The sequence below is a fragment of the Patagioenas fasciata genome, chromosome 1 (assembly GCF_037038585.1).
Source record: "Patagioenas fasciata isolate bPatFas1 chromosome 1, bPatFas1.hap1, whole genome shotgun sequence".
Classification (NCBI taxonomy): Eukaryota; Metazoa; Chordata; class Aves; order Columbiformes; family Columbidae; genus Patagioenas; species Patagioenas fasciata.
In genome coordinates this window covers 193363423-193377223 of record NC_092520.1, presented here as the reverse complement: position 1 = coordinate 193377223, position 13801 = coordinate 193363423, and the positions used below count along the sequence as shown (strand labels likewise).

General features: G+C 40.4%; 1 protein-coding gene across 8 annotated transcripts in view; it reads right to left on the bottom strand.

The window, feature by feature from the left end:
* The window catches only part of PLXNB2 (plexin B2), a 258102-nt gene that overhangs the window by 242555 nt on the left and 1746 nt on the right, over window positions 1-13801 (bottom strand). For 4 of the 8 annotated variants that reach the window (XR_011737046.1, XM_065831686.2, XM_071803383.1 and 1 more), the window contains exon 2: window positions 7107-7209. The exons of 2 other annotated variants lie outside the window; for them this stretch is intronic. The gene's annotated coding sequence lies outside the window, so the exon portion shown is untranslated. The remainder of the gene's footprint in view (window positions 1-7106; window positions 7210-13801) is intronic. 2 more of the 8 variants (XM_065831694.2, XM_065831703.2) reach the window with 1 other exon arrangement.

Below are 13801 nucleotides of genomic sequence, written 5' to 3'. Positions count from 1 at the left end.
ACAACCATTTTTAACCTTTTCTTTTCACACGGCTCAATATATAAAACTTCTCTGCAGGCATCTTCACAAAATCCAATCTCAACTCAAAGCTAGGAGAAGTGGAAGAAATTATGCATGTTGATGAACTGAGTAACTAGATCCTATGCAGGAACATTTCTCAGAGGATAGAATGTCACAGGCCTAACTTACTGTAACAAACATTGCAGAGTCTTCCAGTTTGAGGGCTTTTTTTGGAAGTACACTGATTTCACGCATAGAGGCATTTGTAAAACAATGTAGCTACTACCTAATTATGTCACTTTATGTGGTGGAAAGAGAGGAGACAGAAGGATATGGTTCATTCACTTCTCCCAAGGCTGCATATCTGAATGGAAGGAAAAAAAAAAAATCTAACATCTAATGACCTCATTTTATGGTCTCACAGGAGATCAGGCCATTGCAATGTCTGCTGCAACTTCCAACAAGTGTCCACACAACCAATTCTGGTTTAGGTGGTTCCAGCAAGTGTCCGCACAACCTCTTCTGTTTCAGGTGGATACAGGGAGCGGGGCAGATGGCCACACACCAGCCCAGAGACACAGCCCAGCTGAAGCTTGCAACTCACAACAAGAGACAAACAAGTCAATGAGAGAACTGAGGCGGGATCAAGAGAAAGAACCTGAGGTGAGCTGCAACATCAGAAATGCAGGAGAGAGCACAGCCACAAACAGCCATGCCTCTGGTCTCCTGCCTCGCCTCTGCCAGACCTCTCTGTGAAAGCAAGACATCCCGCCCAGTGCCTGAAACCTCCCCACGCTTCCAGGACTTCACCGACACATTCCCTTTCTGTGAGGAAGCCTGTTTCTTGTCTCCTGCACCGTAAAATTTAGTGGAAACCAGCTGGTGTGTTCGGTCTAGGAATCTGTACAATATGGCTGCGGTTAAAAACAGCTTAACTGTAACTCCCTTTGGAATGCATGCCTGAAATTTATATTAATGAAACAAGATCAGATATTAATATTCTGTGCAGCCGGTTCCTCAAGCTGTGCCATGGCGTAAAAATCAAATCTTTTCCCAAGTCAAATGTACAAAATACAAACAGAGGATTATAGGTCATACTGACATAGGTGGAAGCAGCAAGAACATTTTAAAACTTTAGAAGCTCTTGAGCGTGCAGCTATAGGCAGTTATGCTTCCTTTCCTACCACATTTCCCACAGCAGCCCTATTAATAGCGATTCAATACAGTAATAGGATCCAAGCTGTACACTTAGTTGTTGGGGCTTTTTTAATCTCCTGGTCAATATTAAAAGCATTTGGATGCTCTTTAGGAGGCAGGAATGATTTTGCACTCCAGGAACAGTGAGGCATTTACAGTGCTCCCGAGGAACGCCAGCAAAGGATTTCCTTCACATGCCTCTGCTGGTGATTGATGTGGTGATACTTTATTTTAACTGGACCCAGTAGTACAGATTCACAATTTTCTTGAGTAAACATGCACTCAGTGTAATCTTGGTGTGTTCTCATTAGCTGAAGTTATACAATATAGGTCCAAACCATCACCCAAGGGTCATTCTTCAGCCAGGAGGAGACCCTTGAGGGTCTCTAAGCACGAAGGCCTTTGGACATGTGATTTCTATCCCTGGATCTGGAAAACAAACCCATAGCTCTGATCCTGGGCAAATAAGTACAACCCCATCCCTCCCTTTGTTCTCCTGTAAAATGGTAGCCACCTCCTCTCCTGAAATAAGATCTAATTATGAAGAACAACTCCCACGTGGGAGGATGAGGTAACATCATGCTGCTTCATCTTTGTAGGGGACCAGCCCCCCTTTTCTTTCTAACCCAAAGGAGAAAGTGAATTTCTCTCTCAATAATACCTCCTGCCCACAGGTGGCTTGAGGTCTGGTGTACTCTCTCTCCATACCTCCAGTTAATTTATCTCTTCTGAATGTTTTGAGTTTATGCAACTGCTCACTTGAGGAAAGCCATCTGATTTTTTTTTGTAGCAGCTATTCAGTTTGAGGTATGTGGGTCCATCTTATTTAAGTAAACCATAGGTATTTATTGCTAAAATTAGAAACAGGAAAAAAAACATCCCAGCATTCTCAAAACTTTCACATGTGCAGCCTTATCACACTGAAGACATAAACCCCAACTTACAAGTCACCTGGGTTTTTTTCTCTTGCTTCAAACAGCCAAATAACATGAAGCAGCTGCAATGATTTCTCCTATTAGCCAGCCTTCCCAGCACTCAGCAATCTGCTGCCAGGTTTCTCCAGATGAAAGGATGAAAAATAAACATACTGTCCCCACTATACTTAACAAATACAGTCTGAAGAAAAAAAAGAATCATCTTCAGACTATGAAAAAAAAAAAAAAAGGAGCTATTGTAATTGTGACAGAAATAGATAATACCTTACTTTCCGTCTGACTATGGAGCAAGAGGAAAGCCATTCAAATATCCACTCAGAGGACAAAAAGTAAATACCAATCTGGCCTCCTAACAGGCTTGCTGGTCTTTGCCTGAGATAAGCCAGGAAGGTACAATCTGTCCCACTGACTACTGCTGCCTTTTCTTCCCCGGAAGATGGGCAGAGAATGGGAAAAGTTATGTACTGAAGAGTAGGTTACTCTGATGATTTGTAGCTCAGCTACAAAGCCCCTGGACTGCTGTTCTCCTGGCTTTGGTACGATCTGCATCACACATGTAATTGAATTTACCTGGATGGCTTTAACCTCATTACAGATTCACAGGTAAAAAAGCAGATGCCGAATCAAATCTCATAAAGCAGTGCCTGCTTCACAGGAGCTATGCTAAACAGAAGGCTACCTCAACTCCTAATCTTCCTTAGGTTTGTGAAGAGGATATTCATAATTTCATTTAGGAAAAAAATATATGTCAACTGAGGTGAGGTTCCTTTGAACTAAAAGAAAAAAAAAAATTATCGTGTGGTTTAGAATGTTTGATCTTATGCTTTATTGAGGCACGACTATTTAAAAAGAAATTATTCCATGAACACATCATCCTTACCTTGTGGCTAATATATATATGTACATACACATATATAAAAATTACTAAAAAAAATTTACTCAAATTTTAATGTTTCCTCTCCTTTCAGGTAAACATAAGAGCTCAGCATGAAATCCATACTAAAAAAAAAAAATCAGCTCACGCATTCTAGGGACTACAACTACAGCCAAACTAGGCCCTTGCAGCTGAGTCTGCTGCTCTGCATTTGGCACAAGTACAACTGAAATGTTCCAGAAGATCGATATGTTACATTCTTTCAGGTGTTTTGAATTAACATTTAGGGTACTCAAGGAATTTCTATTAAAAAACCCCTACCTTCAGCAAATTTCAAAACCTTCACTTAGGAAACATGAAGGTAAAGTTTTCACATGACAGAGCATGCTTTCCTTTAAAAACACATCAACTGTAACTATAAACTATATTATACATATTATATGTAATACATATAATATTTATACATACATACATTTTTTTTAAATAACAAAGATCCTATTTCTGAAAAGGAATAGAGAACACTCCAAGCATACAGCTACTTTCATGAAATGGTTAGAAATGTGTGAAGGAGAACCACTATGGGTTATTTTGATACTGTCCTTTAAGGCATGGCCAAGGGAGTAAAACTGCTCATGAAGGGTCTTCTTTTGGGAAGGGGGGGGTCCAGCCTTCTATTTGTGCTGCCACACATGTGAGTGAATGGAAGTTGTGTTTGTTCTCATGGTCTCATTAGATTATAACCTGACTGTTGAATTCCTGCAAGCCTTGTACACTCGGGACCTGCCCTCTCTCATTTGAAGGGGATCACATGAGGGTTATTCCTCTTTACAGCTATGCCATCCCCTTGTAGCTGAGCCTCAGGGTCGATAACCTTAGCTCTAGTTTTCACGTTTAACAAATTTTCCTATTGCTCAATTGACAAAGGCTGATCAATAACTAGGCTGGAGCTAAATATATCGAGTGTTAACCATTTCTTCATCAAGTTTTTAAAGTCATATTTTTTAATAGCTGCTTACACTTGTCTCCTTGAATAAATACGCCATGATGGCATCTGCAGATCCTATTACAGGTATCGTAGCCTGTACCTGCCATTCCAGCATCCAGACCCGTGGTTTCCAAATCAAACTTATCAACATCAGAGTAGCACCTGTAAATCCTTCTAAGCTTCCTCCATGAGCCCAACAGAGGTAAGTATCCTCATATTTAGGTGAAGTCTGCTTCAAAGTTTTTTTTATATGTGAAGAAAATTATCTACACTTCTTTTATTCCATCCTTGATATTTTGATTTTTTTTTTTCTGTGCTGCAAGCATAAAACACCTTTATGTTCAACACACGAATAGTGGAGATTTTTTAAAGCCTCACATTTTACAAGGTTTTCCTAAAGCTTCTTAAGAATATGAATGACCTGTGCAATGGCTCCATAGATTAAAACACGGCTTGAGTGTACCAATCTCATTCTCCCCCTTTATTCATTACTTTGCAAAGTAAAACCATCCTAGGATGCCTTGCACTAAGAGGGAAGGTACATAACTAATTTCCTAACTACTCTGTTTACTTTGCATACCTTGTGGGCAAAAGTTGGCAAGAAAGGACTGAAAGCTGTTTGCTTTGAAATTATCACCCCATTTACAAGACTCAAGAGCAAAGCCCTCTAAAATGAGGTAAGAGGGAAAAGGAAATTACTATGTGCATGGTTAACACTACGGACTGTGCTAGCAGTGCATGGGAGGTCATTAGCTGAGAAATAAAACCAACGGGTACCAAGAAAACTTCCCCTCAAAGTGCATATGGACTTGATATTTAGAGCACCCATAGAGAATAAAGGCACTAGCCGGTTCTATGTGAAATGGCTGTATTCACTTTAAAGCCACCTCATATTATTCCAAGCTACACATGGGCACAGCTGCTATTGAAAGCGCAAGCTCAACACCCTAACTTTGTTTGCAAAAGCCTCCTCTTCCCTGGCTAATAGGGCCACCCAGGAGGGGATGGGAAGGAAAGGGGAAGGGAAGAGAGCTACAGACACAGGCAGGGCTTGATAACACAAAGAATTTGGCAACAAAATTAGTTTAAGCAGGTCTTGAATCCTCTTTTTAAATTTTTTTTGCCTTGCAGCTTCTCAGTCCAACACAGCAAAAGCACATGTGTTTGCAGAGCCATACTGTGAAACACATGAGAGATTAAGTGAAACTTTTAAATATTTTTTTCCAAAGCTGTATAGCAACTAGATATAATACACTATAACGCCAGATCACCTCTCCTGTCCAGTTCACAGCACAGTTCCACGAAACAGTCATGGCAGCACAACTAAGCAGCTCCTGGCAGTGATGGCAGGAACTGCTTACAGCAAAGCTGTACCAAAGACTTCCTATCCTTGAATGATGACCTGTGCATGCTTGTAAGCCCCTTGGAACAGAAATGCTCTGCCCTGGTACCAAGTCATCTCGTGGGTATTAAGAGCCTGATCATAGGATCACAGAATCATTTTGGTTGGAAAAGACTTTTAAGATCGAGTTCAACTATCGACCTAACACTGCCAAGTCCACCTCTAAACCATGTCCCTAAGGACCACATGTATACGTCTATTAAACACCTCCAGGGATGGTGACTCAGCCACTTCCCTGGGCAGCCTGTTCCAACACCTGATGTGAAAGTTCTTTGTAGAAGGCTCTGCACAAACCAGGAAATCTGGGCATGCAGGTATCTGTCTGCACATGAGCTTTGGGCAAGAGGACACAGGGTAGCTAATAGAGTTAGCAGGTCCCCATCCTTCCTGGTCAAGAAGGAATGCTGCAGAATCCACTTGCCCTGCTTGCATATGACAAAAATACCACTAACTTGTGATTTTGATCTACAGATTCCCCAAAATTCCCTCCCAAAAGAAGCAATGGAAAGAAAAAAAAAATCAGAGAGAAATTAAATTACTTGGTAAAGACATAAGTAAAACCAGAATGCATGGCGTCCCCAGTCAAGAAACATACAGGACCCCACTGCATACACATGGATCGCATATACGGCACTCCGGACACCAAATCTACACACAAAGCAACCCAGACTTCATCCTGTATTCCAGTGGATATGCCTGTTTTGTCTGACCAATGCCACTGACTTTCTAGCACAGTGCAGGAGCATCTCACTTTGGGACAGAGACACGACAGCAAACAGCCTAGCCTTGCCGAGTTGCTGCACATGAAAGGTGCCAGCAAAGTAGAAATGTCTGTGAAAGGGAGAGAAAGGAAGCCAGTACATAGCCATTTCTGGCCACAGATTTACCAGCCTCTTCTCTCCCCAACAAACTGAGTTATAATCTACAGGATCTCTTCAGCATTGCCTCATTCAAAAACTCCTCACTTCCAAGGCTGCTAAACCCCCTTCTCATATCGGAGTTCCTGTTGAAGTATAATTCAAGTAGATTAATTATGCCACAGACAACAGAAAACACAGGCTGCCTCTTCAAATTATCAGTAGGAGTAAATACCATGAAGAGTTTAGTCTCAAAGATGATGTTTACATTTACTCACTTATTTTACAGGCTTCGGGTTCTAAATGAAAAGATAATAACTAATTGCTACAACTGGGAAAAGTAAATTGGAAACTCCTTACCAAGTACACCTGTACACAATAATTTGAACTGTGGCAGTGTAAGTAACAGATTGCGAAAGCACAATTAGAGAAGTGGAAAGTGTTACTCTGAGCAACCGAGATACTAATGTTTTGATAACTAAGTTACCTTGGAGATGATTCACATGTGCAAGTTGCTCAATGTCATTGTGCACTACAGGTCCAGGAGGTATAAAAATACACATAAAAATCACTATTAAATCAGAAAGTATCCAGGACAATTACAAAGTAAGTACATTTTCATGCCAGATTATTGCACTACATTTAAGGCTGTACTATTTCAACCTAAACCCAAAGCACAAAAACCCCACACAGCCGTCTGATCTCTCAGTGCACCAAGCCAACCACGCTGCAGTGCTCTACAAGAGGACCTCCCCTTCTTCTAAAGCGAGCAACACACTGCTTTGGAAGAAGAAAGGGAGGTTATAAATACCCAAACCAAACCAAACAACTCGGTTTAAACGAGTTCTTTGCCCACCTGAGCAGCACGACTGTCGCTAGTGAAAGGGACTTCTTGGGGCTCAGGCTTATGTGCAAATAGCTTCCAGGATGAAGTGCCTTGTGACATATACTTGTTCCTGCTGGGAGAGACACAGAAAAGATGCTTCAGAGAAGACATAAGACAAGAGACTGGGCAACGTGCACAAAGAGAAACAGCCTGCTCAGTGGGTTTATAGATATCCTAAGCAAGGAATTACTTTGGAGCTGGCATCTCAAGACATCATAGAAAAGCCCTCATTTTCATCTCTATAAATGCAAAAGGGGGAAGAGTAAAGAAGGTGAAATCTATTGATTTTACACTGAATACAGAAATCGGAGACTTAAAGATGTGTCATACCAGTCAACAAACATCAAATCCACAGAATTTTAAAAACAAATTATCAAGACATATAGGTCAAATAAGTTAAAAATTAGTTAACTGAAAGATCTCAAACAAGTTGTAACCACTGAGTAACATCACCATGTAACTGCAATGCTCCTTTTGCAGTTCACAATGACTGGAGTTATGCTCTGTGTCACCTAACTGTTCTATTAGCTGCCTGGAAATGAGTATGTCCTTGGTCATAAAATTAAAGGATTTTCTGTTTTATAGCATGATAAATAAAAATAGAAAGGAAATCACACAGAGTTCTCAATTACTTGTCAAGTTGGGCTCATTCCAACCAAAACAGCCTTAGATACCTGATGGCAGATATATGTACCCCATTACCAGGAATGCAGGTAAGGTTTGCAAATCAGAGGACCATGACCTTAAGAAGCAAATAAACCAAAAGGGATGTGGAAGTCATCATAGCTGTGCAACTAAGCATCATGCTCGCAGCTTCTGCTGTTATTAAAAGGGCTAATGTTGTTCATGGATGCAAAAACATGAGTAAATGGAAACAGTGAAAGGGATGGGATACGTAATGGTAATGAGTGACAATGAAATACTGCACAGAGTCCCATCGTTAATGCTCAAAAAAAGAGATGTTGAAAATTAGAGAACATGCAGAGCAGAGTCACAAAATCAATTAGCATCCAGAGGGGAACAAAAGCATTACATATAATCAGATTTAAAGATTCAGTCCTTCTGATAAGCCACACAGACAACTGACAGCTTACTTGATCATCTTTAAGGAAAAGAATAAGCAATAAAAAACACTTTAATACAGCCACAAGACTTAAAAGAGATCAACAGATGCAAGAGAAGGCTCCTGTTAGAAATAAGATATAAATCTGAACAGTAAGAAATGAACAGGAAAAGCATTCTTAAAAACGGATTCTCTTCTTAGTATTTTCAGGATAAGGTACCCTTTAGCCCAAGGATTTGTTTGGCCCATGCACAACAGCCAAACAGCTGCAGGACTGGACGGGTCCTCTGACCCTAAACTCTGGATGACAGTCTCCAAAAAACCCAAAACACCAAACCTCAAAGAAAACAAAAAACAAACCAAAAAACCCCACACCACACATACACACAAATTAAAAAAAAAGGTTATTGCCCTGCATTTTCACTAATGCTACTGAACATTGAATTAAATGCACAATGGACTGTGAAATGCTTGCATATCTTCCCCCAGCTAAATGTCAAATGAAGAGGTCATCTGTTAATTAACATAAACGTCACCTCTCTGGAGTTCTATCCAATGAATTAATAAGTAAACTCATCCCACCACTTAGTGCTACAGGATTGCCAAGGCAAGCAAAGTCTTTTAGCTTTTGATCTCAACAGCCTGGGTGGGCAGAAGGACACAACACCTGAAGCACACAGCAGATACACATTCCCAGTCACAAACCAGCTTCAGCGTTGCAGAGTTACTGACTCCTGAAAAACTTCTTCAAAGTACTCATTAAGACACTTCCTGCCTCAGTAAAAGAGTTCAGGAAGAAAAACCAAAAACCTCCATTTAGCATGCTTGAGAAGAAAAATGAATATCCCAGAAGTCACTCGTTTCAGTTGCTTCTCTAGCTTTGTATCTTACACCTCCAAGGGTGATGTGCATGCATCGCCATCCCAACACGGGCTGTTAGTCAGTCCATGAGGGAAAAAGCTCCAGTTGCTGATGATGTGAATCAAAACTGCACAGAAAAACTTTTTAAAGCTTTTTCTTTTAAAATACTTACTACTCCATTATATCCCACAAGACTAAAAATAGAAGAGGTTAAGCTATTGCTTTCATTGCCTTACAATTCACAGGCCCGCCCAACATGAAGTTTCTACCAATTTGTCTCATACTGAGTAAATGAACATAGCACATAAATTCAACACAAGTTGTGGCAACATATTAAGGAAGGACAAATTAATGGTCACCTGATGTATTTAAGAGAGAACTGCATATTTCAGACTTCCAACTGCAATGCACATAACCAGATCCATTAAAGGGAAGAGACCAAGAAGCTGAAGGAAACCACAGCCTACTACTGTTCACCATTCCAAGCACCACATATCTTCAGGAAATAAGCTTTTATTTACTGTGTATGCCTAGGCTAGGTTCAGGCAAAATATTATTAAAATGTGCTTCTGATTTGGGATGGGAGACCTCACCTTTTATCTCAGTTGTACCCTTTTTACCCAACCAACGTGCTTTATTTTTTTCTGCCCTTTACTTTCTTCCTGTGGCTGAATATATTTGAATAATCACTATTTTCCCACTGGGCAAACACTAGTTAAAGAACTCATCCTTCATAAATTCAGAATAGTGATGCAACCAGGAATGTAAAAGCTAAATCTTCTTTATATACAGCTCTCATATGCATACATCAGAAAGACAATCTCTCTTCTTAGACTATCTAAAAGGTAAAAAAGAGCTTGAGAGAAAAAAGATGTGAGGAGTTGACTCCTGAAATTTTTACCTATTTAAAATATAGCCAATTAGTATAGACAGAAAGTTAAGCTTGAAATGTGAGAAATCTTGACTTCTGCATCACTTCTCCAAGAGACCCAGCTATCACCCTAACAATCCCTCTAGATACAGGAAGATTAGTGTCAGGTTTATGAGAGCTCCCTTCAATCCAAATCGACGTGAAGACCTAATCCAGCTTAACTAGAAATACGCTAGCCAGGTCTAGTCAGCAATAAGCATGAATGTGTCTTGTTCTAAAAAGGTAACTTCTGTAAGAATTCAGTTGAAGTGCTAAAAATCCCATGGATTTTTATTTAAAGTCACATTGATCACAGGCAGTTCCAATGTATTTAACTGGGCAGAGTGCTCCTGGCAGGTCTACCTGTGCAGGTCCAGCACAGTAGTAGGAGAAGGACAGCGGAAGGAGGGAAGGAGATAAAGAAAACAAAGAAAACTCTGACTGTCAAGTAACACAAAATTCATTCACTGCAAATTACCAAAATGCCTCCACTTTTTACCTGTGGCCTTAAATTAATGATGTTAGTTATGAAGAAAAGCAAGTGGAAACACTAAGTTTTAATTAGATAACTAATTTCTCAAAGAAGACACATTTGAACTGAGTAAATCAAAGCTACTAATTTCACTTGTTTCTAGGATTGCGAAGCTGTTTGCCTGAGGGCAGGCAGTAGAAGACAGTATGTTGAAAATGAACCCAGAGAGGCAGAAAGTAGGAAGATAACCACAAAGGTGGGGCAAGGTGCCTGGTGGACTCTGTCCACTGACAAATGCCAAGGCATCCTGGTGAGCGCAGTGCAGAGCTAATCATCAATCCACACTGGCGCCGGCTCTCAGAAACCAAATTCCAAAGCGAAACCAAGCGTCCCAACAAGCACGTGGCTGGTGACCATGGCTCTGCTGACACATTCCTGGGGACAAGCTCTACCCCGTGTTATGGCAGCCTCAGACTGAGCAACTGAACAGCGACTGGTCATCAAGTTAGCTCTAGGATATTTTTTAATCATTGTTCCAAATGTTTGTTAAGCAGAGGCACTTCTGGACATTATGTCAACAGGTCAGTCTTCCCCCAACCATCTGAGAAGTAAACAAACTTAGAGAGATCCAAAAATTACATATTATCAGAGACTTTACTGCAGAGACAGGAACTGAGAAATACTTGATTTTAACAAATAAACAAATAGCTACCTGCCTAGAGAAAATAAGTCTTAACTCCACAGGGTTCCCTGAACCGGTTGCCAGTCTGCCCTGCTGCTCCAGGGCTTGGGCCAGCATGTGCCCTCTCCCTCCTCTATCCACCCTCTGCAGCCTCTTTTTGTAGCCAGATCTTAGCAGTTCTGTCGATGGTTAGAGAGTTTTTTGTAAGACTAAGCCACTGATGGTCACAAAAAATGGCCATCTTCAACTCCCTGTTTCCACTTTGTGTACATTAGTTTTGACCAAGCAAAGAGCAGGAGGTTAAACCACTTACTATCCAAATACGGTTTGTTGGGTTTTTTGTTTTTGTTTGTTTGTTTGTTTTCATTTTGCTCTGGGTTTTGGTTTTGTTTGTTTGGTTTTGTTTGTTTGTTTTTAAGCAGACACCCCCTCAATTTCATACTCAGGCTGTATTGTTTTATTTTTTTTTAAGAAGGATCAACACATCAATGTCAAGTCCAAGCCAGCCTCATGCTTAAACAAAACTCTTTAAGTAATACTCCACCAATTCTAGTTACCCCAGCTTTATTATAGCTAATAATGTGCTTTTAAAATATTTTTTAATTCTAATGGTAGACATTTAAATAGAAGAGGATCACCCTCCACTATAAGCTGAGCTTCACAACTTCCCATGGTGCATGAGAAAACCTGTAAGAAAAGCCAAAATAAATATCCACAACTGAGCTGAACTAAAAGATAAAGAAGTAGGAGAAACACCACGTTGAGGTTGTTTGTTTACTTAATTCCATCTTAATTATTTAGACTCTCATCTCACTAACAGCTGTGCAGGTGCTAACTTTACTTCAAGAAGGACCTACAGTTTTTGTTTGCATAAATCAAGTACGTTTAATCAAGTGCACATTAGCTCATCAACACATTGGATGTGATGAGGAATTGCATAAGTGACAATGCCAAGCTATTTTGGTGATTATTCATTATATCTCTGCAGAAAAGTCTGAGTGGAGGAAAGAGAGACCAAAATGACAGTAAAAGAACGGCAGCAATTACTTGACTAGCAGTTAACGTTGCCATTAACTGCTTGCTGGCAAGGGCTTAAAGTTGCAAACACCAATTTAAGATTGTTACCTTAAATTGTAACTCAATATTCAGAATGTGACACTAGTATAACAAATATCTTTATTCAGTGCTCCACACAATAAATAACTGAAAAGCTCCAAATTACAGCCATTACAGAAATACAAATACTTAGTATTACATCTTCATAAAAATAAATAAATGTGCAAACCATTTTTTCAAAAGCAAGCCAGAATCCAAACCTGTTAGCAACAAGTCACTGGAATTCTTTTGCTCTTAATAAGCATTCATGAAGAGATCCTCCTTCGAAATATAATTTGTTCTTAGGGAGCTTCTGCATGCAAGCTAAATAGCTCCCAGTTTTGTAAAACTATTTAAAGTCTTTATCCCACTTCCAACAACATCTGTAGGAAAATTCAGGCAGAAGAGGGTTCTGCCCACAGTGAGGATATTTTACATAATAGATCTTTAAGTTAGATGGACAAAGCAAAATTTAGCTAAAAGAAAAAAAAAGTTCACTTGCTGATTCACAGAATGGATGAAGGAAGAAAAGAGGGAGAGGAGGGCTGTTGGGGTGCACCATCTGCTATGTCCTTCTGAAACCCGGAACCCCATGTGCTGTCACTGACCTACTGAGAAGGTCACGCAACCTCTTAATGTGCAGAGCTGCCTCCTGGCTACCACTGCCCACTGAGACAAAGTAGTTCACTGGAGTCACATTTGTAATTTCAGAAGAACATAGGTGCTTGTGGGCTCTGGTTCACAACTGCAGCTCAATTTAGCTGATCCCAGCTGTTTGCCTTGTCCCTCTGCCAGGACAGAGAGAGGAACAGGAGGTTCATGCTACTGGACTTCACAGCAACACACATTAACATGAACAGCCATAAAATGCAGTTTACATTCATATGCCAGGCTGTAAACTCTGGCAGATTCAAAGTCCAATAGGAAACAAGGCAGAATGGCAAAGTAATCTCTGGCAAAGAGACAGGATGAACAGCTGGATGCTTCAGCTCCTGGAGCATAAATCAGAGTCACAAGTGTATTTATTGCCCTATCCATCCCACATCATTGACAACCTAGGGGTATTTCACAAGTCTGATTATAACAACTATTGTGACAGACTATCACAAGTATTCAAGGCTTCAGGTACATGTTTTGAGGGTTTGTTTTGCTACATGATACAGCATCACATTTTGATGGGTTGACACCAGCTTCTTGAAGTTCTGTCAGATCATTTAAAAAGCCTTTTGTATCAGAAGCCACCATTCAAACTCCTTTCCTGAACACTGCCACCATTTACTTTCTATAATGATTTAAGTAATATATTCTAAGAAAGCTAATTTTCTATTTCACTTGCAATCAGACAAGGTTACCATCAGAACTTAGGAACCACAAGCATTCAAGACATACCATGCCAGGCTCAGAAGCAGACTTCCTCCCTTTTGTTTTGGCTGGAAGCATGCTCTGTTCTGGCATTTCCATCACAGGCAGCAGCCCCCAAGCCCAAGCACATCGGATCTGTCCCGCAACCCAAGAGGCAGGCTGGGCATGAAGCACCAGCCCAATGTACATATGTAATCTCACTCTCTAGGTCACAGCTAAT